General features: G+C 32.0%; 1 protein-coding gene across 2 annotated transcripts in view; it reads right to left on the bottom strand.

Annotated features, from left to right (window-relative positions):
• LOC142358743 (somatostatin receptor type 5-like) overlaps positions 1 to 5,458 on the bottom strand; it is a 93,704-nt gene extending 88,246 nt beyond the window's left edge. Inside the window, exon 1 of one of the 2 annotated variants that reach the window (XM_075410299.1) lies at positions 4,772 to 5,458. The gene's annotated coding sequence lies outside the window, so the exon portion shown is untranslated. The remainder of the gene's footprint in view (positions 1 to 4,771) is intronic. The other variant, XM_075410296.1, reaches the window with a different exon arrangement.
• Positions 5,459 to 25,526: the final 20,068 nt, after the last annotated feature.

Here is a 25,526-nt window from a genome sequence, read left to right as displayed (position 1 = left end):
TTATGGAGAGTTAAATCGCAAGAACTTGCTACTTTTCTACCAAAATATACCAATAAGGGTAACCATTGCGTTCAAAGTAGGGTACCGCAAAAATGTGAACATTGGACAGATTCTTGAACACAAACAGATAGGCTGGATAATGTGCGTTCCCACATTATGTTCCGACCCTAATAATTCACCTTGTTGAATTAATTTTCTGAAAATGAAGTAGAGATAGGAAATGGATTAGTGTTATTCTCGAAAAACAGTTAAAAACTCTTTAACTCTATAAAGAAACAAAACATGAAATAAACAGCACACGAAAAAGAACACGAGAAGGCAAGATTAAATAAACATTAGAAAATCTTTGACAAAAAGATCTCACATCAGACGATATTATATATAAACTGAGATCACAAATGGAATGTCACTTCAGATGGCCAATGAGGTGGGTTATTTTCCAAAGTTAAACCTGTTTTAGTGAGACAACAAACAAGAGCAGCCAGAAGAAACAACCAAATAGATCAAAGATAAAATATCACTATAGAGTTTCAATTAGACTTGGTATGAAAGCGCAGTGACCTGTCATTAAAGAGACTAAAACAAAACTCCGACAAAGAGACTGAGTGACGTAATTCATGTTTACTCATAAAAACTAACCCACAATTCAGCACAAATATTGAATACACTAAATATCAACCACACAATTTCAACTAATGAGTTGCCTTCTTCCTCAATAAAAGCGGCTCATGTTTTATGCAAGTTATTTGATGTTTCTTCAAATTCGAAAGACGATGTTTTGAGAAAAAGAATAAAGAAGAACCTGACAGGTCCTGATATACAACCTGAACATTTGGAGGAATTAATCAGTTGATTGTAAACAAATGTAGAACAAAGGCAGCTCGGGATTGTCAACAATTCATGTGACTCTACATATTCCTATATTGAAGAGCAGAAAAAAAATAAAACTCCTTCTTTTATCGTGAAGAAGTTTTGTTAAAAGTATCCATATCAATCACCTCAAAGGAAAATTTCACAATACTTTTAGCATCAAAAATCATATGCCAGTTTTATTGAGAAGCATTGAGAAAAAAAGCAAACAAATCAACAAAAATGGGCATTTCGCAGAACACATTTTTTTTTGAGAATTAGTATTTCCATTTCTTAAAAAATACGGAACTATTGATAAAAATTGTTAAATACTTCAAAGGATTTAAAATAGAGACTCAATGAAAATAGCTTCCTGATTAATCAGAACGATAAAAAGAAAAAAGATAGCAAGTTATATGGATTAAAGCAAATGAACGCAATATATTTTTTAAAATCAAGAAATGTGCAAAAAATAAACAATCAAACAATCTCAAAAACAAACATAAACATCTAACTGAAAAGTTATTTTGTCTCCTCAAAGGAGCATTCAGAGATGTCCATTTTGAGGTACAAACTTATTCCATTGAGATAATAAATCCGAAAAATTACAGCGAAGTTCAAATTTCTCCAAAGAGCAAAGCGAAAATTCGATGTTAATTAGCAAAACAGTAACACAGTCAAGGAAACAGATGGGAAAAAACGAATTTACGGGCAATGCAAGTGGCACCAACGTCGCGCATAAGAAACAACAAAAACCGAAAGAACACAAAAGAACTCAAGTATAATTTTTATTACGCTTTTAAGGGAATGTAATCCTCTAATTATCAACTGAAATTTCTTATTTCTTTACTAATGCCTCAATAAAAACCAATGAGAATTGTCGACAACAAGACAAAAATAACAACATTCTTAAACAGAACGCATAAATTTTCTTGATAAAATTGAGTGTCGAAGCCACAAAAAACAACAACTGTTTGGTAACTGCAAAGATACCAAACAAGTTATCGAAAAATAACATTTTCAAACATTTACAAGTGTTGACCAAATTTGAGGCTTTATAACTCATTAGACCACAAAAACTTCAAAAGCCGTCAAAATCATTAATAATAAAGGCACTCTGTCAAGGTCAAAGAAATCAAAAGAGGCCCAGTGGTTGGTGCGGACAATAGCCTGTTTATATGCAATATGAGGGAATACATTAAAACCATTGCAGCATTGTTGAGAAAATTGAGAGAAAAGCCTCCAAAACAGAAACTAACTTCCAAAAGTCGCAAAAATTATCCGGGCACTGTTTTCTTGTTTCACTTCGTGGCGAGTTAAATAATGTCTCTTTTAGAGCTAACCATTTAATTGTTTTAATGACTGCAAGACCCTGAATAGAACCTCTGCTTAAATTCAATCCTGTATGAAAAAGACGAAATGTGAAGAGATCTAAACAATGAAATACCCAATTTAATCCAAACACTTCATGTAGTACACAACCGCGATATCAGATGTCGCTTCCACTTCACATTGCCATTCCTATTAATTTGTAATTAGTCGCTAATTTGTTGAAAAAAAATCTGAATTAGATCACACTGGTGCTGAAATTGAACCAAAGTAAGTTAACTCGACTAAAATTAGCCAAAAAATTGTCAGGCCTGATGTTTCCAATCCTGATGTTTAAGGAAAGTAGGGGTTAAATTACCTTCTTATTTTATAAGGAAATTTGTCTGGACAAGTTTCACGATAGTAATTTTGATTTTAATTAGCCCCACTGGCTGAAATAACTGATTTGGGTCTGTTTTTTGATAAAAAAACGTTCATTATAAGAAAAATTAGGCACAATTTTGCAACAAAAGTAAAAAAAAAGATTCAACAGTCTTTAATCATTGTTGAAAAAAGGAATCATTAATGTCATTGAGCACATTTCGATATATTTTGGCGAAAAACAGCAAAATTTGAGCAAAAAGATATTTAAAGTTGACAAGTATAGTGAAAATCAAACTAGTTCCAAAAAAGATCCAACTTCCAAAGGAGCATTCAGAGTTGTCCAATTTTAGGTCAAAACCTATTTTAATGAGACACCAAAAACCAACAAATTCACCAAATTTCAAGATTTTCAAATTAAAAAACTTGAGGTTAATTAGAAGAATAGTAAAAGAGTCTAGACAACAAACGTGAAGAAAAAGACTGATGATATTCAAAATACATTCCCTGTAATGCAAATGGCACCTGTCAGTGATGAGAATGTTGCGCCTAAGAAACCGCAAAAACCGAAATAACTCAAAAACTCAAGTTTAATTTTTGTTGTGCTTTTAGGGAAGGTAATCCTCTGATTCTAAACTGAAAATTTTTCAATTCTTTGCAATTGCCTCATTTAAAAAAAAAATGAGAGTTGTCGACAACACGACAATGAAGACAACATGTTAAGCCAACATTGAAAAATTTTCTTGATAACTTTGAGTGTAAAAGCATTTGGTAAGTGAAAATAGAGCAAATTGGTTCCAAACCTGGAGCAAACCTATGCAATTTGAGGGCATACATAGAAACCATTGCAGCCTGGTTGAGACAATTGAGAAAAAAGCGCAAAAACAAAAACTAAAATTCTAGAACTCCAAAAATTTCTCAAGCACAGTATTCTTGATTCACGTCAAGGCGAGTTAAACAACACATGTTGTAGAACCAATTATTTTTATGATTCACTCAATGTAAGTCCCTGATTACAATCTCTACTCAAATTCCACCGCGCATGAAAAAAAAAAGTAAAAAAGAAAGTGAACAGATGTAAACGAAGTAACACCCAATAGATTCCAAACACTTCATGTAGTACACAACCGCGAAATCAGATATCATCTCCACTTTACATTGCCATTCTTGTTAGTTCGTATTTTTCCTCTAAGTTTTCGAAAGAAAAAAGAAATAGATCAAAATGATCCTGAAATTGCTCGAAATTAAGACAAATTGACTAGAATCTTAAAGAAATGTGAACTCTGATGTTTCCATAATTTTAATGATAATAGGGGTTAAACTTCTTTTTATATAATGAATAGTTTCTTGGCAGGTTTTGCGATAGTAATTTTGAGATTAATCAGACTTGTTGTCTAAAAGAACTGATTTGGTCCTGGTTTTTTTCTTACAAAAAGAAAAAAGCATTCATAATCAGAAAAATCAGGCAAGATATTGCAAAAAATAAAAGCAGTGATGCAACAACCTTTTGTCATTGTTGAAAAAGGAAATCATTGTTGTTATTGAGCACATTTTGATTTATTTTAACGAAATAAAGCAAAATTTGAGCAAAAATAATTTGAAAGTTAACAAAATTAGTGAAAATCAACCTAATTTCAAAAAAAATCCAACTTGCATAACTCCCCGATTAACACAAAAATCAAGACGATTTTTTTTGTTTTCTACTTTTGACGAGCTTAGTGATGATACAATTCACACTCTCTACGATAAATAAATAGATTGATCTGCTAAAAATGACTGAAATAAAAAAACCCAGTTGAGGAGACTGTTCCTTCGCAAGGATGGTTAAGAAAAGTTTAGCTCAATTTCTTACATCAGTTAGAGTACATGGGGCTCCTAAAAGCGGTATAAAAAGATGCAAACGTGTAAGAGTGGGAAGAATTCATGAAAATTTTAACCACCTTTAGATCAAATTTTTGGCTCCAATTGTCCTCCGATTATCGGTCCAGTTGTAATTAAATTTTTTGTATGGGATGCAGTAAAAAGGGTCATAAGTGAGCTAGAGAAAATGATTTTTTCTGCGGAATAAATTTGTTTTACAAATATAGTACCTAGATAAAAAAAACCACTTTAGCTGCCTATCAAATTTCTTATAGAACAACTTAAATCTGTGTAAGTCAAATCGTTTTCGAAGCCCCCCCCCGTTGGAGGAGATTAGTAAACTAAAGCTTTTTGCTGTTTTTTTAACACTTACCTGAGGGAAAATTTGGCGAAATGTATAAAAAGGCCTTTCAATCAAAATAGCGAAGTAATGAAGTTTTTGGTTTGCAATGCCAAGTAATTAACGCTAAATATCTGATTAATGCTATGATAATTGCTCTTTTTCTGAAAAAGGCCAAGTCATTTGAACAAAAGAATAATCTTTCTCGACAATTCTTCAAGTCACATTAAACTCATAAACACAAATAAAAGTACGCTGTAATTGGATGTAATGAGCAATTATTACAGGCGCAAGTTAACAAACCATTCTCGCTCCAAGCTTTAATTTGGAGAACATATCTCTGCATTCATAATAATTATATTTGATACCTTCTTCACATCTCAGAATTGCCGCCAGGTTTACACAAGAAAGAGATGTAATAGCACAGGACGGTTTTTAAGTGTACGTCAACAATATGGCCACAGTCACTTTTGATAGAAGTGTAGATCAATTATCAACAAAGGTGTACTTCTCGAGAACAATTCATACGTTTGTATGCTATCTATGAGCTCGTCAAAATTGGCGTGCTGTATTATCAATATGTAATCAGAAAGAGAATCAAAGTCAGCCGATTTGTAAATTAAAACAACACAATACCATACATAACAATTATTTTGAGAGCCTTGTAAAATTCGAGATAAAATTTTAGGCAAAAATGTTCAAAAAATTTGAGGCAAAACTGGTCAAAAATTTGAGGAAAATTGTTCAGAAACTTGAGATAACTTTTTAGGCAAAACTGTTCGAAGTATCTCCAAAAACACAGTTTGATCACAAATGACCTGTTGAAGGATAAATTATTTGTTTATTTCCGCTGCTTGTATCCATGTGTTGTATTGTTTACACGCAAATCACAGCTCCCGTTCCTAGATATCACCTTGTTGCATTCGACAGGGTTCCCGCACCCAAGCATGCGTCTTTATGCACAAAAGGCGTGACAACTTTTGTAACCAAAAGCAGTTCAAGTTTCACTTTTTGGTACACAGCTTTATCTGCTGTGTTAAATTAAAACAGAATGTCGCTCCAACTGGGCCTGCGGACATTTTGGGCTGTCAAAAACGATGGGAGTGAATGATTTGGGGGAATATTCGTGCGGAAATTGCCACTACATGGATTGAGAGGTAATCAATGAATTAGACGGGTGACAATTTGTTTCCTCAGTTCAATTGTAGTAAGTTTACCGATTGTAGAGAGACGAAAGTTGGCAAGGTTGTGGCGTAACTGTAGTTAATTAAGCCATGTGTTGATTTAATTAATTTTGTTTAATGATTCGTCATTTTTTTTCCGGATGAATAGCCTTCTTCATGTAAAACTGTTGAGATTGTGTGTCTGTATCGCTCTTTTGAGATTAGAAACGGCAAGGTACAACTTCTCTATAATAATTGGCTAAAAGAATGAGACAAATCTTGTCCTTAATCATACTCAGAGCGAGTATAGAATTTGGAAGGTAAAATTTTGCGCGAAAAGTGTTTATCATTTATTTCTCAACAAATCTGTAAGATGTTTAAACTCACACAGCTGCGAGATTAATCTTTGTGAACTCAATCGGAACATTTATCTTTTCCTTCCCTAGTAGAACTAGATCTGTCCCAGCTATCCACCAATATCTTGAAACAAGTTCTCTTAACACCTTTCAAAGTAATAAGTTTTAGTCGTGCATTGATACCTCGCCCAGCATGTAGTACCTCTGGTTTTCGCCTCGTTGTTTTGTGGTCAACTCCACTTAGCCTTTTCCTCCTAAAATCGACCTTTACCATGACCTCCAGCGAAACTCTACAGTTTCTACTTTCAAAATTTTTGCAAATTAAGCTGTAATGTGATCATTGGGGAAATTTTGCAAGTGTCTTGAGGAAAAAAATGTTTTTAGCACTTCCAAATTTATATGATTTTTGAGAAAAAATGTGGATATCTAGGACAGTTATTGCACCTTGTTTTTAATATGTCATCAGGTAAGTTGTTCAGCTAAAAAAACCACGATAATAGAGGAACTTGAGGCAGCCTTTCTTAAATCTTGATGAACAGCTAACAAGAAAATGCAATTAAATTTAAGGATTCAAGAAAAACTTCAGGACACTGAATACTATTAAAAATTTGCTGCGGCAGTACGGTGGCACGCCTGTGAACAAACTGCGATCATTAAACCGTTTCGTGGCGTGCCAAGTACGGAAAAGCAACAAAAATATACAAAACGGAAAACAGGGCTGCAAAGTAGCAAAAACCACAACATTTTCTAATATGCAACACTACTGCTAACTTTTGTTTCGACATGAATAGACAAAACAGCTCCAGATTGACTACTCAGATTGCTCTTCTGATGACTAAATTTGAAATATTAAGAGTCGTTTCACCCTAAGCGATTTCTGCTGCCCGGCGGGGAGTCGTAGGCTCATTCAATTGAAAATGACAAATACCGGACGAGCGCTTTTGCTTATTCTATCGGACTCTATTAGACTCAAACACATAAAACTTGGTTTTAATTTGAACTACTGTATTAACTACATTAGTTCATTATAGAAATCAACTACCACCTGATGAATGTTCAAATAAATTCAAAGTTTGCGTATTGAATACGCAAAGTTTATTTATGTAAAAATTGCCAATTAAAAAAAATTTAGCATTATTACGTCTTTTTAGTTATTCAGTTGTTCTCATTTTTCGAAGATTTTTTTTAGTCTCGTTCAACAGGCACATGTTTAAGTTTTCTCACAAGACTCTTCATCTCAAATGATTGTGATTTCCTAACCTCGGCTCTGACTCTCTCAAAACGTTCACTAGCCGATTCGGCGTTATCTGTCCCGCCCCTTGTGAGTAAAGGCTCCTCTGAAATTGGAGTATCGTAAATATCTTCGGTTGATGTTTCGAAGGCTCAAAACACTTTATTCATTGACAGAGTTTCATTTTTTTCGATCTTTGGGATAAAAGAAGACAATCAATAAGCGAAAAAATATTCTTCACGAAATCCTTCTCCTTATTTTTCACTAATTTATAGAAAATTTTAGACTGGTTAAGATTTTTGCAGAAGACGCGGTCAATTCCGTTGAGCTTCAATCTAGCGAAATGAATCATTTTGCATGTTTTCCTATGTCAGGACCTTTAATTTTTATCGAACATAAAATAGAAGAAACTGATTTTTCACAAAAATCTCTCACTCCATCGATAACCTGCTATCTACATAAAATCATTTACAAACATTGAAAATTTTACTACAGCTTCAGTAAAACTCCATTCAACGTCAGTTTAGGAATTTAAGTCACTGTTGTCTGTATCTATTAAATCGAGCATGTTTATTTTTTATCAAAAGAAAAATCAAAAATTTATATTATGATTCACAGTCACTGAAAGTTCTACAGCGGCTTCCAAATCCATTCAGCGTAAATCAAGAGAAATGTTTAACTTGATTATAATTTTCTGATGTCAAGTATCTTTCAATTCTGTCAAAAGCAAAAAAGAAATTTTTTTGATGATTTTCCTTCACCTGTCTCACTTTCAGTTTTATTATCTTTGAACAGATGACAGTTTTATGAAAGACATCGTGGATAAAATAAAACGGAGAAAAATGGACTAAACTAAAAGATTAATTTAAACAAATCGATTGCAATGATACGTGCAGATAAAATGGCAGTAAAGGATATTTGTTAACAAAAAAATAGATACGTTACAGTTTTAGAAGATTATGAAGTTTCATAATTTGAAGTTCTTTCTATATTTTTGTTTTAATAAGTGTCGAATGAGCTCATTTTAGAATTCTCAAGATGTTGTGACATCAAAGAGATTTTAGCAATCATGATAATTGTAATTTTGCTCACTTCCCGGTGTTGTTTGTGGTGTTTGCTTGCTAGATTCTAAAATCTTGGAAATTCCTATTAATGGATAAAATGGAAGGAATACGAATTACAATAACTGAGTGAATTCAGTTAAAGTACGTGTGAAATTTTGTCGCCTCAATTACTAGAAATCTGGTAAGAAAATATATAAAAATCAAAGGCACTGCTATTAATTATACTAAGCGTGAATTTCAATCGCTTTAGGGTTGAATTTTAATTAAAAGGCGCGTGGATTGTAACTTCTTCAATGTACTTACTTTGAGAGCGTGAAAACTATTGACATATTTTTGTATATACATTCAAGTTTTGGTTTTTGTAAATTCTCTTCAAGTTCTTTTGCTTATGTGTTTCAAAACTGGCAATGTAGTTTGAGGTAAGCATTGTTCACACTGACTAATTAGGATTCCATGAATCAAGATTGGTTTTGAATTTCACCTACGGATGAATGCAAATGAGCACCATGATTTTAGGTTCAAACAGCTTGTAATGAGTAGGTAAATTAAAGTCATTTTTAGATATTGGTTTCAAGTTATTTGAGCCCGACAGAGCCATAAATGTGTCTTGTCCTCTTCGGCGCAAAATTAAGCGCGATGAGAAGTATCCTTTGTTTCATATTTTTTTTTCAATAAAAAAAATTATGAAATTGAATACGACTAATCAGGAGTCCCAGTCAAGTTAGATGCCAAAATAAATAAAATCTATTATTAAAAGACTGGAACATTTTTTACAAAAATTTGTAAATTTTGTGCAGAACTTCAGAATGTACCAATTTATTCTGATTTTCTTAAATTTGATTACAAGAAAGGAACAGAAGACTCAATTAGATGTTTAGCCTGACAAGGTGGCAATTTCTGCTAGATGGCAGTGTTTTGTTACGATGGAACTGATTGTTCACAAGTTCTATTGATCAATCAATACATCAGGTAGGATATGTTTCTCAAGGAATGCAATTCACGTAAAGTTTGAATTACAGATAAACGTTTTTAGTGAACACAAATTAAACTCCTTATTATTGCTCTCATGAATGAATGTTTAGGATCAAAATGTTTAGAATTAAACATTGTGAACCTAGAACTGCTTTTGGTGACTGATATTTATCGTAATGGATATTATATAAAACCAACCTTTCCCTCATGATTAAATGACCTTAATTTTGATTTGATAAGACCTTCGCTGAACTGCAAATGAGATAAGTGACTTTCATCAAAAAGTACCTGTGGAAGACTGATTCCGAGCATTTTCGACAGTATAAGGATAACCAGGAGAGAATGGAATTGGAACATTCTTTTAACAATTCTAACAATTCTATCGCCGCTCATTCTTTGAGTTTTTTTTCATGTGGAATGATAATAAGCAACATGTGAACACATTTTGTGGTTTATATGCAAAACTTGCTGTCTTATAGTTCTGACCATTTCAATGGAATAATCATTAACATCATGTGATTAATGAGCATCTAAGAAAGAAAAAATGCTTGACACTTCTGACAAGAAAAATTTCCGCCGGAATAGTCCAGCAGTTTTTCTCTCTTAGATCCTCATAAATCATATGATCAATTAAATAAAACTAATCGAATTGGGGGTTAAGATTGATATAGCAATCAGTTTCCAACTTTCCATATTTTTTAATTTGTATTGTTAAAGAAGAGCTTGAAGTGTTGCTTTTTTGCAACATTGTTCTCTTAAAATTTCTCAACAACCTGTTTTTAAAATGAATTTTGCATGTTTCACAGAAAAAAGTGCTAGCTCCTAACTTCTTCTACTAACAGCCGAGTTTTAGGTTTTGTTGAGAATTCAGTATGAAAAAGTAAGAGTATTTGCAGGGAAAAGGAGCTTGCTTTTTTTGAAAAAAACTAGACTATAAAACTTTTGATCGGCTTATAAAATTCAGGTTGTTTTCGCAATTCCAACGGAAATACTTTTGATCACCCAGCACTTCCAAGAAAAAATATGATGAATGCCTAGGAAAAAAAGCCGAACACCAAAATTTAAACTGAATAATCAATTTTTGGTGTAGAAAAACTCAAGCTTTTTTTCTTTCTTAGATCCTCGTAATTCATATGATCAACTAAAAATAATTAACGGAACTTGGCGGTCAAATTAATGTAGCAGTCAATTTCAAACTTTCGACATTTTTTAAAATTAAATTGTTATTAAAGAACCGGAGGTGGTGTTCATTTTGCAACATTGTTCTGTTAAAATTTCTCAGCAACCTGTTCAAACAAAGAATTTTGTAGGTTTCACAGGAAAAAGCGCTAGCTGCTATTTTTTGTACAAACAGCGGAAATTTAGGTTTTGTTCTGAATAAGTATAAAAATGTAAGTTATTTGCAGCGAAAGAGAGCTTGCTTTTTTAGTGGAGACATGAAAAAAAGCTGGACTATAAAATTTTTGACCGGCTCATAAAAGTCAGGTTTTTTTTTGATACAAATGGAAATACCTTTGATCAACACGTCCAAATATTAACCTGAGGATAACCCAAGCCTATGAAAAAATTGTTGAACCCCCCTCGACTTGCTTTAATTGAGGCTTTTTTTCATCTTTTGGGATCAAATCATCGGTTATCCACTTACCTATAATTTCTAAAAATATTCTCAGGTGAAAACCGCTGTTGAGACTCTTGGAATTCCAACTAATTGTCACTGTCTATTCTTTTGAACTCTATTAGACTAAAACACATTAAACTTGGTTTTTATTTGAACTACTGTAGTAACTACTTTAGTTCATTAAAAAAATAAACTTCCACCAGATGAATGTTCAAGTAAATTCAAAGTTTGCGTATTGACTACGCAAAATTTATTTATGCAAAACTGCCTTTTAAGTAAAAAAAAAGTTTTAGTATTTTTTAGGCGTTCAGCAGGCGCTTGTTCAAGCTTTCTCACAAGATTCTTCATCTGAATTGAGTGTGATTTCCTAACCTCGTCCTCACCTCGTCCCGCCCCCTGTGAGTGAAGCCCACGCTTAAATTGAAACGTCGTCAATTGTTTTGGTTGATGTTTTGGCTGTTAAGGTTAACGATACATTATACATTGACAGGGTTTCAATTTTTTTGATGTTCAGGGTAAAAGAAGACAAAAGAAAAACGAAAAAGTTCACAAAGTCCTTTCCTTTATTTTTCATTAATTTATTGAAAATTATACACTGGTTAAGATTTTTGCAGAAACAGCGGTCAATTCCAATGAAGTTCAATATACTGAAATGATTCAATTTGTATGCTTTTCCTATGTCCGGACCTCTATTATTTTTCAAACGTAAAACAGAAGAAACTGATTTTTCACAAAAATCTCCCACTGCATCGATAGCCTCCTATCTATTTACAATCATTTACAAACATTGAAATCTTTACTACAGCTTCAATAAAACTGCATTCAACGTCAATTTAGGAATTGAGATCACTTTTGTCTTCTTCTCTTATATCAAGCATCATTAAATTTCACCAAAAAAATTGAAAAAATTTTTGATGGTTCATATTCACTGAAGTTTTAACAACGGCTTCAGTCAAATCCATTCAGCATCGTAAATCAAGAGAGGTGTTTCACTCTTTTGTAACTTTCTGATGTCAAGTATCTTTCATTTCTGTCAAAGACAAAAAAGAAATTTTCTGATGAATTTCCCTCACCTGTCTCACTTTCAGTTTTATTATCTTTGAATAGATGGCAGTTTTATGAAAGACATCGTGGATAGAATGAAACGAAAAAAAAAATCGTCTGAATTGAAAGATAAAGTTAAACGAATTGATTGCAATGAGACAGGCAGGCAAATGGCAGTTCAGGGATATTTGTGAAGAAAAAAAACAAACAGATGCATTACGGCTATAAAAACTTATGCTGTTTAATAATTTGAAACTCTTTCTATATTTTTCTTTTAATAAGTGTCGAACACAGTCTTTTTTGAATTCTCAAGATGTTGTGGCAATCAACGACATCAAAGACATTTTGGCAATCATGACATTTGTGATGTTGCTCTCCTCCCGTTGCTCTTTGTGGTGTTTGTTTGCTGGATTCTTATAATCTTGAAAATTCTTTGCAATGGATACAGTGTAAAGAATGCAATAACATTAATTGTGTGAATTCAGTTAAAATACGTGTGAAATTTGGTCACCTTATTTTTTAGAAACCTGGTAAAAAAAATATAAAAATCAAAAGCAGTGCTATTAAATATAATAAGCGTGAATTTCAATCGTTTTAGGGTTGAATTTTAATTAAAAGGCGCGTGGATTGTAACTTCTTCAATGTACTTACTTTGGGAGCGTGAAAACTATTGACATATTTTTGTATATACATTCAAGTTTTGGTTTTTGTAAATTCTCTTCAAGTTCTTTTGCTTATGTGTTTCAAAACTGGCAATGTAGTTTGAGGTAAGCATTGTTCACACGGACTAATTAGGATTCCATGAATCAAGATTGGTTTTGAATTTCACCTACGGATGAATGCAAATGAGCACCATGATTTTAGGTTCAAACAGCGTGTAATGAGTAGGTAAATTAAAATCATTTTTAGATATTGGTTTCAAGTTATTTGAGCCCGACAGAGCCATAAATGTGTCTTGTCCTCTTCGGCGCAAAATTAAGCGCGATGAGAAGTATCCTTTGTTTCATATTTCTTTTTCAATAAAAATAATTGTGAAACTGAATACGATTAATCAGGAGTCCCAATCAAGTTACCCGGGCCGAGGTGTCCACCCCCAATACACCGTTTTTAAGCGAGATTGGGGTGTAAAGCGTTTTCCACTCTTAAATAGCAGGGAAAAGAGTGTAAGAATGTAATTTTAAGAAAATTACACTCTTTTTACACTCTTTACACTCTTCAATCCACTCTTTTTACACTCTTAAAAATTACGCTCTTTCGTTCATTTTTTAGTGAGGAGAAGAGGGAAAAGTGTAATTTTGAAGTGATTACACTCTTAGAAATACACAGCAATTTTGAAGAAATTACACTCTTAGAAATACTCTACAATTACACTGTTTTGTCTACTTATTTCGAGACGGTTTAAGGGCCGAGGATTTTTCCCAAAAATAACGGGGAAAAGAGTGTAAAGAGTGTAAAAATAATATTTTTACACCGTTAGTGCCCCCCTTATTAAGGGTTTAATAACGGGGAAAAGAGTGTAAAGAGTGTAAAAATAATATTTTTACACCGTTAGTGCCCCCCTTATCAAGGGTGGAATTACATATTAAAGTGTAATTTACGGGTGTAAATGATAGAAAAAGAGTGTAAAAAAGAGTGTAACAATAAGTTTTAACGGTGTAATAAAGAGTGTTACAATAAGTTTTAACTGTGTAATAAAGAGTGTAAAAATAAGTTTCAACAGTGTAATCAAAAGACTGTAAAAATAAGTTATTCCATTCTTTTTCCACCGTTAAATCTTAAAATTACACCGCTAAATTTACACTCTAACAGGTAATTCCACCCTTAATAAGGGGGGCACTAACGGTGTAAAAATATTATTTTTACACTCTTTACACTCTTTTCCCCGTTATTTATGGGCAAAATCCTCGGCCCGGGTAGATGCCAATATAAACAAAATCTATTATTAGAAGACTGGAATTTTAATTACAAAAATTTGTAATTTTTGTGCAGACCTTCAGAATGTACCAAATTACTCTGATTTTCATAAATTTGATTACAAGAAAGGAACAGAAGACTCAATTAGATGTTTAGCCTGACAAGGTGGCAATTTCTGCTATATGGCAGTGTTTTGTTACGATGGAACTGATTGTTCACAAGTTCTATTGATCAATCAATACATCAGGTGGGATAAGTTAGTTTTTCAGGGAATGCAATTCACGTAAAGTCATTTGAATTAGAGATACACGTTTTTAGTGTACACAAATGAAACTCCTTAATATTGCTCTCATGAACAAATGTTTAGGATCATAATGTCTAGGATTAAACATTGTAAACCTAGAAATGCTTTTGGTGACTGAGATTTATCGTAATTGATATTATATAAAACCAACCTTTTCTCTCTGGATTAAATATGCCCTTGATTTTGGCTTGATAAGACCTTGGCTCAACTGCGAATGAGATAAGTGACTTTTGTCCAAAAAAAACCTGTGGAGGACTGATTCTGAGTAATTTCGACAGCATAAAGATAACAAGCAAATAATGGAATTTGAATATCCTTATGTAGAACAAGTCTATCGTCGCTCATTCTTTGAGTTTTATCTCATTCTTAAGTGAATTATTTAGCAACATTTTAAAAGTTAAGGCTGATATTGTTCGCTAAAAATCTTGTGGATCCAATTTAGTGCAGTAAGCATACTTTTATTGTTGTATCTCAAAACATTTTGTGGTTTATATTTAAAATTTGTTTTATATTTCTAATAATTTCAACTGAATGATCACTTTTTGTTGTAGGAATGAATACTCAAGCATTTTTTTTCTTTCTTAGATCCTCGTAAATCATATGAGCAACTAAATATAATAAGGGAACTTGGCGGTCAAATTAATGTAGCTTGGCGGTCAAATTAATGTGGCTCAACTGCGAATGAGATAAGTGACTTTTGTCCAAAAAAAACCTGTGGAGGACTGATTCTGAGTAATTTCGACAGCATAAAGATAACAAGCAAATAATGGAATTTGAATATCCTTATGTAGAACAAGTCTATCGTCGCTCATTCTTTGAGTTTTATCTCATTCTTAAGTGAATTATTTAGCAACATTTTAAAAGTTAAGGCTGATATTGTTCGCTAAAAATCTTGTGGATCCAATTTAGTGCAGTAAGCATACTTTTATTGTTGTATCTCAAAACATTTTGTGGTTTATATTTAAAATTTGTTTTATATTTCTAATAATTTCAACTGAATGATCACTTTTTGTTGTAGGAATGAATACTCAAGCATTTTTTTTCTTTCTTAGATCCTCGTAAATCATATGAGCAACTAAATATAATAAGGGAACTTGGCGGTCAAATTAATGTAGCAATCAATTTCAAACTTTCGACATTTTCTAAAATTAAATTGTCAATGAAGAACCGGAGGTGGTGTTCGCTTTGCAACATTGTTCTCATAAAATTTCTCAGCAACCTGTTCAATAAATTTTGTAGGTTTCACAGGAAAAAGTGCTAGCTCCTATTTTTTGTACTAACAGCGGAGTTTTAAGTTTTGTCCGAATTAAGTATGAAAAAGTGAGTTATTTGCAGCGAAAGAGAGCTTGCTTTTTTAGTCAAGACATGAAAAAAAAGCTGGACTATAAAAAAAAGCTCATAAAAATCAGGTTGTATTCTCGATACAAATGGAAATACCTTTGATCAGCACTTCCAAATATTAACCTGAGGATAACCCATGCCTATGAAAAAATGTTGAACACCCCCCCCCCCTCGACTTGCTTTAATTGAGTCTTTTTTACCTTTTGGGTTCAAATCATGGGTTATCCACTTACCTATAATTCCTAAAAATTATCTCAGGTGAGAACTGTTGTTGAGATTTGTGGAACTCCAACTGATTGTCACTGGTGACTGTCAGATCAAGTGAGGAAATTAAAAGGAAAAGATATGGATATTTTAACACAGCAGGAATTGTCAAAATGGCTGCCCCTTTTTAGGTAAATTTAATCTTAAATTCAGTGAAGAAGTGAAATGTAGACCGAATGAACAAAAAATGCTGACAAAACGTCGTAAAATTTTTGTTAATTTAGGTAACCAACCATAAAGAAGATGTGGTAATTTGATTCTGTTGAGTTTAAAAGAGTTGATTCAAAATTTATGAGATCAGCTGGAATATGATGTCTTTTAATTCCCTGTTTATTAGAATTCTTCAGCAAGTATTGCTTTCACTTTTAACTTGATAACAGACTTGATTACATGTCACATGAAACAGATAAAATAAGGGCGGTGATTTATTTGGGATAAGAATCAAACTGGTGTTGCAGATGAAAATCAATCAAAATAGATTTTGCGAGCAATGACTACATAAAAAGATTTAATTTCATATTCTCTCTTCTCTCAATGCAATGATTGCTTCGTATATCTACCAAAAGACAGATAAACCTGAAATAATCGTTCTTAGGGAGCAAAATTTAACCTATGTTGTTTTGAATTTTTGAAGCTAATTTTATTCACACCTTTAGTTCATATTTTTTTTATTTCATTCAAGGATCATATATTATTTCATGCTGTCCATATTTGATTTCTAAGTCCCATCTTATTATAAAATTGAAGAAATATATGATTCATGTATGATTGCCAAATAATCATAAAGGATCATAGTATGATTATCGGGAAACATGCATCTTTTTTCTTTCAATACATGATTTTAAATTTTTCTCAATATTGTATCACTCATGTGATTCCCTAGCATCATCTAGCTTTGTCAAAACACCCTGCAATGCAATATCTAATGCAAAGCTGGGTTTTAAATATAAAAGTAACTCATTGTATATGACTAAAAACTTGATATCCTTGAAGCCTTGTTGTGCCGATAAAGGCTCATTTAAGAAACTTCAGAAACTCTCTAAGAGAAACCGTCAAAGCTTTTCAAAGAAGCATTAAATTAAGATAAGAGTTATCGCTTTGATGCGCCTCAAGTCAAACATCTGTATATGCAAAATATATATATGAAAACTTTTTGTTTACATTATACGGCAAATTGTAATACGCCCAAATGTTTTATGCGTCATATATTTAATCTTGTAAGATTAATCAGATCAGATTTGAATCGCTTCAGCTTTCATACTTTGCTTCCTGCATGATTTCTAGGAAATCATAGAAATCATATACAAATTTTCTTATAATTACCAGGTATCATATGTGATCTTGTATTAAATCAAGGACGGTTGAATGATGGTTATCCTGGAAGCCATTGAAAAATTTATTCCTACAATTTGATGGAAAAAGTAGCAACGGACGGTTTTGCTTGATTTAGAAACCAATTATGTCAGTTTCCCACCCTCGCATTATCTCTGGTGCAGTTCAAAATCTGATGGGAACTAAATCGGATTTTGTTTTGTTTTAGATGTTTCGATATCTTTTTTCTAAATAACTTTGGTTTCTGTAGTAAAATTCTCTGGATGCTTAAAATATACAATCATCGCAAAATGTGGCATTTTTTTGATTACAAAAAAAAACAAAACAAAAAAACATGGAGTAGGTTTACAAAAACGATTATTAATCATTAACCAATTGAATTTCCAAAGACTTATGTTGTTCATAATAATCGATTTCTCTAAAAAACATTACGGAAAAGTGTACATTTGTGAAAGCGTAACTTTTGAAAACTTGCCAAACGTGTGAAAATACTGCTTGAAATTTGAGAATTAATTAATGAGCCGACATGAGAAAAACACCAATTTACTCATTCTGAGCTTTTGACGCCTATATCTTCCACCTTCGTTCACACGGATCTAAATCTTTGAAGTATCAGTACTGCAAATGCAAGGTGAAAGAAGATTTGGCTGAGTCAGTTCTGTAAATTTTGTAAAAATTTTCTTAAACTTGCAAAAGAACTCCGTGTTTCAGTTTTTGATTCAGTTCAATAAAAACTCTCCCAACTCAAAACTAAAGAAACAACTGAAATCAAAGTAACGAATCTAAGATCATTATTTGTACTCTTTAAATATCCTTAGAGAGCCCAGGATTTTTGTCCACTTTTTGTTTATATGATAACGCAAATTCTGGCACCATTGAATGTTTTTTGAGTCAGGTATGTCACTTTGTAAAATTAAAAGATAAGATTATAATTTCTCGTGCTTGCATAGTTTTTGTATGATTCCTCTATGATTTCCATGAAATCATAGATCTCATATTTAATATTCTTATGATTACCAGGTATCATATGTGACCTTGTAATAAATCAAGGACATTTGAATGATTGGTCATCCTGGACGCCATTGGAAAATTCATTCCTACATTTTGTTCAAAAAAACTAGCAACGGTTGGTTTTGCTTTATTTTAGATTGCATTTGTGTCAGTTTCCCAACCAAGCGATATACTTGGTGCAGTTATTCTAAATGAAGCTGAGGACATCTTTGTTTAAATAACTGTTCATTTAAACAGCTAAACAACGAATACACAAAAGTTTCATTAGAGCTTTTATTTAAAAATTATTTTCACTTTTTTCAATTAATGCTAACAAACACAAAATTTATCATGTTGCATCCACTTGCAGAAAAAGTACTAAGCTATTTTGCTATGATCTTCATCAGTGCAAAATAGCTTCACACTTACGCGGAAAAATTTTTTCCAATTGTTTTCTCTTTAAAAAATGTTGAGAAATAACTTTTTGTTGAAGAAAAAGCAACCAATCTAAGTATAACAAAAAACAGAACAATAACTCAAAATGAGGTTTTCTTTAGTTGAAAAGAGGAAAATTCAGAAAAATGAAAGAAAACACTGGGAATAAAATAATACGTTTTTTTTTCAATTCTCAACAGTTAAGGAATACTTTTAAACCGGATGAACTACATAAGAAGAAAATTGTCATTTTGTTTTGCTTGATGTGTTTCGATGTCAATTGTCTCAATAAATTTGGTTGCTGTAGTAAAACTATCTGGATGCTTAAGTTATACAATCATCTCAATCCGGGACATTTTCTTGATTACAAAAAGCAAAACAAAAAGACATGGAGTAGTTTCACAAAAACAATAACTAATCATTTTTATGTACAAAACTCAAAAATGTGGAAACATTTCTAGAAAAAAATTTTCGGCAGTTTTTTCTTCTGGTTGTTCCGATAAAACCACAAAACAAAAAAAAGTTAAATGGTTTCAAGTTTAAATAGGGCTCGAGTTAAATAGTTTTACGTCCCAGAAAATTTATATTCCCCGAGAAACTCGAAGGTTTCTCTTATTAAAAACTCTGACTGACTTTGATTTTTAACCTATTTTTCTTTACCTTGATTTTTCTAGAATTATTAATGAAGTACAACGCTGGCCGAAAATTTCATTTCTCAAAAACTTGAACACGTGCTTGAAAATCGATTGATCAAAAAAATAAAATTGGCATTCTTATAAAACCTCTCCAACGATTAACAAAAACCCTTTGCTGGCATTTTTTTTCTAAAATTAATTAGGTATTGCACAAAACAAGGAGTCTCGGTAACCTGCGTTTGAGCACATTTTTCTGACTCTGGAAATGAACAGTCTTGTCCTATTGAGCTTCCAAATCAAGTGCAGATAGATTAAAAAATCGAAAAAAAAGTTGTAGATCAAGCACTAAAAAACTTGTTGCATTGTCGATTTGAGACAGCCAATTGTACCATTGAGGCAAATGGCAGTATTGTAATTTTTCCATTAATTTTGACAAAAAAAGAAGTGAGCAATAATTTTTACTCTTTGATTGGAAAAAAATACAAATTCACACAATTTTGAGATCAAAAAGAAACAAAAAATGGACAGTTGAACAACAAATTTGTTCAACAAAAAAACGTTTTGATCCACTTTCAGTTCAAATTTTAGACACTAAAATCCGTACCAAAAAAGCATTATGATTAACCATTTTGGACAATCCAAACTCATTTTTTGTTTGATTTTGCGTTATCAAACCGAATTAATTTAGTTATGTTCAAAAAAATTAATAATCCATCGAAAAACGTGGAATATATAAAAGTTCCCATATTTTTTGATTTATACCGCTTCGATAGTCTCAACTAAAATTGAGGAAAGCAGGTGATTAATTAAATATTGAAGCAATAGACCCGACTTGTTATCCAAAAAACTAAGCAGTCAATAACCCAAATTTCCAAATTTTCCTGTAACGTCAGCATTTCATAGCGAGCAAAATATAAAAAGCAAAAATTAAAACAAAAATCCGGAAGTTTTTTGGATGCACACTGATGCATATGACGAATTTTGATCCATTTTGCGTGGGGAACCTATCAGAAAAAGATAATAAAAACAGAAACCGAATATCTCATGAAAATTAAACGGTTAATGAAAATTGGCTACGTCATTTTTTTTAAAAAGTAACTTTACCGAAATAAAAAGAATCCGCAGTTTAAAATCAGAATTCAACATTCAACTTTATAGTATTCAGTTATTTAAAATTTTAAAAATGTGTTTTTTGCAGATAGCAACAAAGTGACAAAATCACAAGGCTAGTAAATAGCTATAAATTGAGGCCAGAGTGAAAAATCTCTAATTTTAGCTACAACATGAAATTTATAAGTAGTCATTGATAATCGGACGAGAGTTGTTGTTTTTGAGAACAAGAGACCAGACAGCAAAGAAACAAATATCGAAAAACCTTGAAATTATAAAGAAATTGTTATCGAAGGAACAATTTTTCAACGAAAATTAAAATCAGCATGCAGATTCACTTGGTCACAGTAGATAGCAAACGGAAGGTGGCCATAATGTGACCAAAAGTATAACAATTTGAAAAGAAAACAAACCGGTAACGAGAATAAATACGTTCAATTTGGAAAAGTTAATACGCGTTTCCTTAAAATGCAAAACAATTTTTTCGCTGATTGGACTCAGTGGTATTACCACAAAAAAAAACAAACAGAACAATCAAAATATAACCAAGCTAAATGCAAAAACATGGTGTTGATGACACGAAAATCAGAAGTCTTCAAATCGTTATCTAAAGTGACTATTGTATCTTTAGAAAGACCAATGGTAGCTGTTATCAAGGATATTTACCGATTGGGTAACAAAAAGAAAAACAAACAGAAAAAAAAACTCAAAATTAACTGAACATTAATTGAACCACAAATTGTCGAAGCTAATAAAACTGAAAATGCTGATTAAAACGCTATTGAAATTCACTTCTGGCATCTTAGAGGGTCCAATGTTCTCATTAAAAAGTTCACATGAATAAAAATTCCCAACTCCAACTAAAAAGCAGCTTAAAGATGTTTTGCACTTTGAAACAACTTATAACTTGATTATTTTTTATTCTCGCGCTGCCATAATGGCTGCATCTTTTTGAATTCAGAATTAGGATAAAAGTTGACAAAAATATGAAGATCACAAAAAACTGACTATCCAATATAATCCAAACTTTTTGTGTGAAAAAACAAATCAGACAAATATCTGCCTTGTTGTTGACGCTAACAACAGCCTCATTTTAATAATAGAAAATTTTTGCTTTTATAATCAAATTCTAATTTAGTTGAAAGTTACGCAAACAATTTTACGATAAAATTCCGAATGCTAATAAAAACTCTAAACCTGGATAACCTTTTGAGAAAAATGAGATTAAACTTCAAATAATTTTTAAAAAGACAGGTCTACGCCCCTCTTGAGGTTTCCAATGAACTGCTCATGCCCATCTACTTCAATTGTTACAAAAATCACAGAACAAAAAAGCCAAGTTGAGCACATAGTTCCTCCCCCTAGTGGGGTCGAAACAATACATTGTCAACGTATCTTTCATTGCCTAGCCTCCTGCTTCCACCTTGCAAATGTCTTGAAAACAATATTTTTATCTTCAAAAAATTCTGGTTTTAATTAAACCAGATAAAAACAAAACACTTGAAGAAGAACTGAACAGCAGACAATAATCCAAACCACGCACGCAAATAAAATTACAAAATTTTCTTGGTATTTGTAACATGACGCTTTTTTGGTTTATTTTGCCTTTAAAATTTTCAAAGTGAAATTATGCAGCGTTATTATATTTTTTATAGAAGCGGCAAATATCAAAAAGAAATTTTGTGACTTCATGAAGCAAGAAAACACAGTCTAACCCTACCTCTCTGCTTCTTTCCGGTTTCTGCATGACAGAAAAACTACTAACGGCAAATCAAAGCATAAAAGCCTAAAAAATCTGGCATGAAGATAACAAAACCACTAACGAGATGTAACTCGAAACTCTTTGAAACAAATAAACTTCGGCAACGGCAAGATGAAACCAAATCCTAACAACACTTCAAAAAAGGACCATTCAACCCGCATTAATGCAAAATGTTTGAGTTAACAACAGCCACATACACAAAAAGTTACAAAAAATGAATAGGTAGCAAAACATAGTAAAACATTTAGGAAAAAGGAAAAATTTAAAAGACAAATTTTCAAACCTCTGAAACGACACAAAATCACACTCAAGATAAAATTGAGAAAAGATGCCAAAATTTGCCGTATAACTTCGCAACGTTTAGACCACTCTAGGTTGTTCCGCGCTTTTTAAAATAATTTATATTGAAATCAATATTTGTCAAATTTATTACAAAAATAGTCTAAATTATTTTTTTATCGCAAATATGGTTCCGCAAAATGCAACGACTCAAATTTGTAATCGGCCTTGACACATGTTGTTTAAACTTGGCAAATTATACAAAAGGAGTGAAATTTGTAACGGTTGCTCACTATCCTTAATAATATTATTAACATCCTCGGTTAGCCATTAAAAACATAGCCAAGCAGCTGCAAAAATTGATAGTTTCTAAAAATAATTTGATCTTATCAATTTTTTGAAACTAATTACAAAGTTTCTATAAAATATGTTTTTTTTCAATATATTGTCTTTCAAATTCAACCGTGAACAAGTTGCAGTTTGTCTGTGAGCTTGGACGAAAATTGATTTATTTTTTGAAATGAACACTAGCTGTGTTTTTCCTCAGTTAAGCCATGTGAAAACCGAATACTCGTTAATATTTCAGTACTTCTTCCTATTTCATTAATTTTGGCAACAACCGGTTACGTTATGTCTTTTTTGATAAAATTTCGTGATTAGTTGCAGACAACTAGGCGAACTAAGTCCGTGCTTTCAAAAATCCGATCTATTTGAAGATTTTTTGGGTATTTTCAAAGCTCTAACAGCAGCCATCAAAACACAAATGATCAAATCAACTTTTTTTTTGTTTTTAATGATATGGTTTTTAAGAACCATCCTAATCTCATTTGAAGCAATATTTCAACAGGATTTCGTGCAAAAAGACCGGGAATTTGGTGGCAGAGCAAACAAGCGCTGAATCAGTCTAATGACATTCTGTTTATTTCCTGGATGGCCAAAAATTTGTTCCTTTCACTGTTTACATAGACTTTTTTGATTTCCGATCATAATTTGGTAAATGAAAAAAAAATTATTCAAATTAACCTCTGCCTACAAGTTCTGCCTTTTATGAGATTCGAACTTGGGCGTGGGTATATGTAACATTTAAGTACTAACCACTAAGCTGAAGGGACTTGGTGGTAATTATCTTCAAGCTAGATGAAGTATAGAGGGTTTGTATACTACTACGGTAATTAACAGTTTTAAGATAAAACAGTGTGATATCATGCTGCTCAGATTTCACTTGGGTGCATGACTGCTTGTATAAGGCTTTAAGGGATAAATTTGGCCGGGTTCAACTCAATGACTTCTATTTAATCATAATGAGCGAAAGTGGTCATGAAGAAACTTAAAATACGCCTGGGATGCGGTGTTTCACAACTAAATTAACTTTTTATTATTATAATATGCGCTTAAATTCCCTGAGAATCAGGCCCGAGAATTCACTGCTCAAAGTTCACAGAAATGGAAATTTGCGATAAAAAATGCCGCAAATTCGAGAGTCTTTGAGAGCAGTTTGTTTTCCTGTTTATTTGCAGGAAAACAGGAAAATTAGCCATAAGGGGGACTTTCAGCGCTACTTGCACGCAGCATTTTGTATCTAAGTTTTTTTCTCCCGGGTTGTGAATTTTAAAACAATAATGAAACATTAATTGGCTAGCCACTTTGGAAGAAAAATTACTTTTACTTTTGATCAAAATGACCACACAAACAATAGCAAACAGACAAGTGATCAATATATTTCAGTGATAATAGAGAACGTTTTTAATCGGATGACTTTTGATTCATTCGTGGAGCAAAACTTGAAGCCAACAAAACTTCTAGTACATTTCGGCTTGCGATTGATAACAGATTTAAGTTTGCCGAAAGTATCCATATGAATAATAGAAATAAAACAGTAATCATATCCAATTATATGTCAACAAGGATATGGAAAAGCTTTGTTGACATGTCAAAATGCAAAATAAGTGTCTAATTATGAATCAGTATTATGGGGAAGTCAAGCAAGGAAAACTAGTGTAATTATAACTAAACAAGGGGAGCATAATTGGAGCATAAAAACTAGGCAAAACAATGTAAACCGACAAGTCCAAGGGCTTTGTATGTCTGCAGAAAACAGCCAAGTTTATTAAAAAATAAGTGCTGCAAATCGAACGGAAAATTGGCAAGAAGAGCGAGGCCAACTTGATTGTTAGGGTTCTCTTCGGGTTTCAGTCATCTCAAACAATCTGAAAACAAATTCTGCAAAACAAAGTATATATATATATATATATATATATATATATATATATACTTCGTTTTGCAGAATTGGTTTATAATATATTTGAATTATATATTATATTTGAATATATATATCTATATATATATATATATATATATATATATATATATATATATATATATATATATATATGTGTTTTTCAATATTCTGCAACAAACAAGAAATCGCTCTAATAAACATTTCAGATTTTTGGAAAATGTGCCAATTATTGCCAACAAACGAAACCATAACCTTTTCTTAGAACAAAAATGAAAATCAAAATAGAGTAATGGTTCAATTGTTCGTAACTTTATTCGAAAATGGAACACACTTCCGATTAAAATTAGAAAAGAAACGTCGAAGACCAAATTTAAACAAAAAGTTACAGCGGAAATGCTTAAACGACACGAAAGAGTTCCAATAGACAGAAGAGTTGCAGGATTCAAACATATTTTTTATTCAACTATTTTAAGAAAACCGAACCTTAATTTGTTATGAGTTAGAAAATAATAATGTTTGATTAATAAATTTATAACATGTAAAATTAACCAAGTGGTTATTTTAATTTACATGTTTCAGATTTAAATATATATATATATATATATATATATATATATATTAACATATTGTCTGCATTGAGCACCTTCTACTTAATTCCCTAACAATTCATTTACTGAGTGAGATATTCACGACTTCTTGTTGTAGTCGGGGATTTGTTATTTATCTCGTTCTGGA

The sequence above is a fragment of the Convolutriloba macropyga genome, chromosome 2 (genome assembly GCF_964194025.1).
Source record: "Convolutriloba macropyga chromosome 2, txConMacr16.3, whole genome shotgun sequence".
NCBI lineage: Eukaryota > Metazoa > Xenacoelomorpha > Acoela > Convolutidae > Convolutriloba > Convolutriloba macropyga.
The sequence above is the reverse complement of the archived record's forward strand: the minus strand, read 5'-3'. Positions and strand labels throughout refer to the sequence as shown.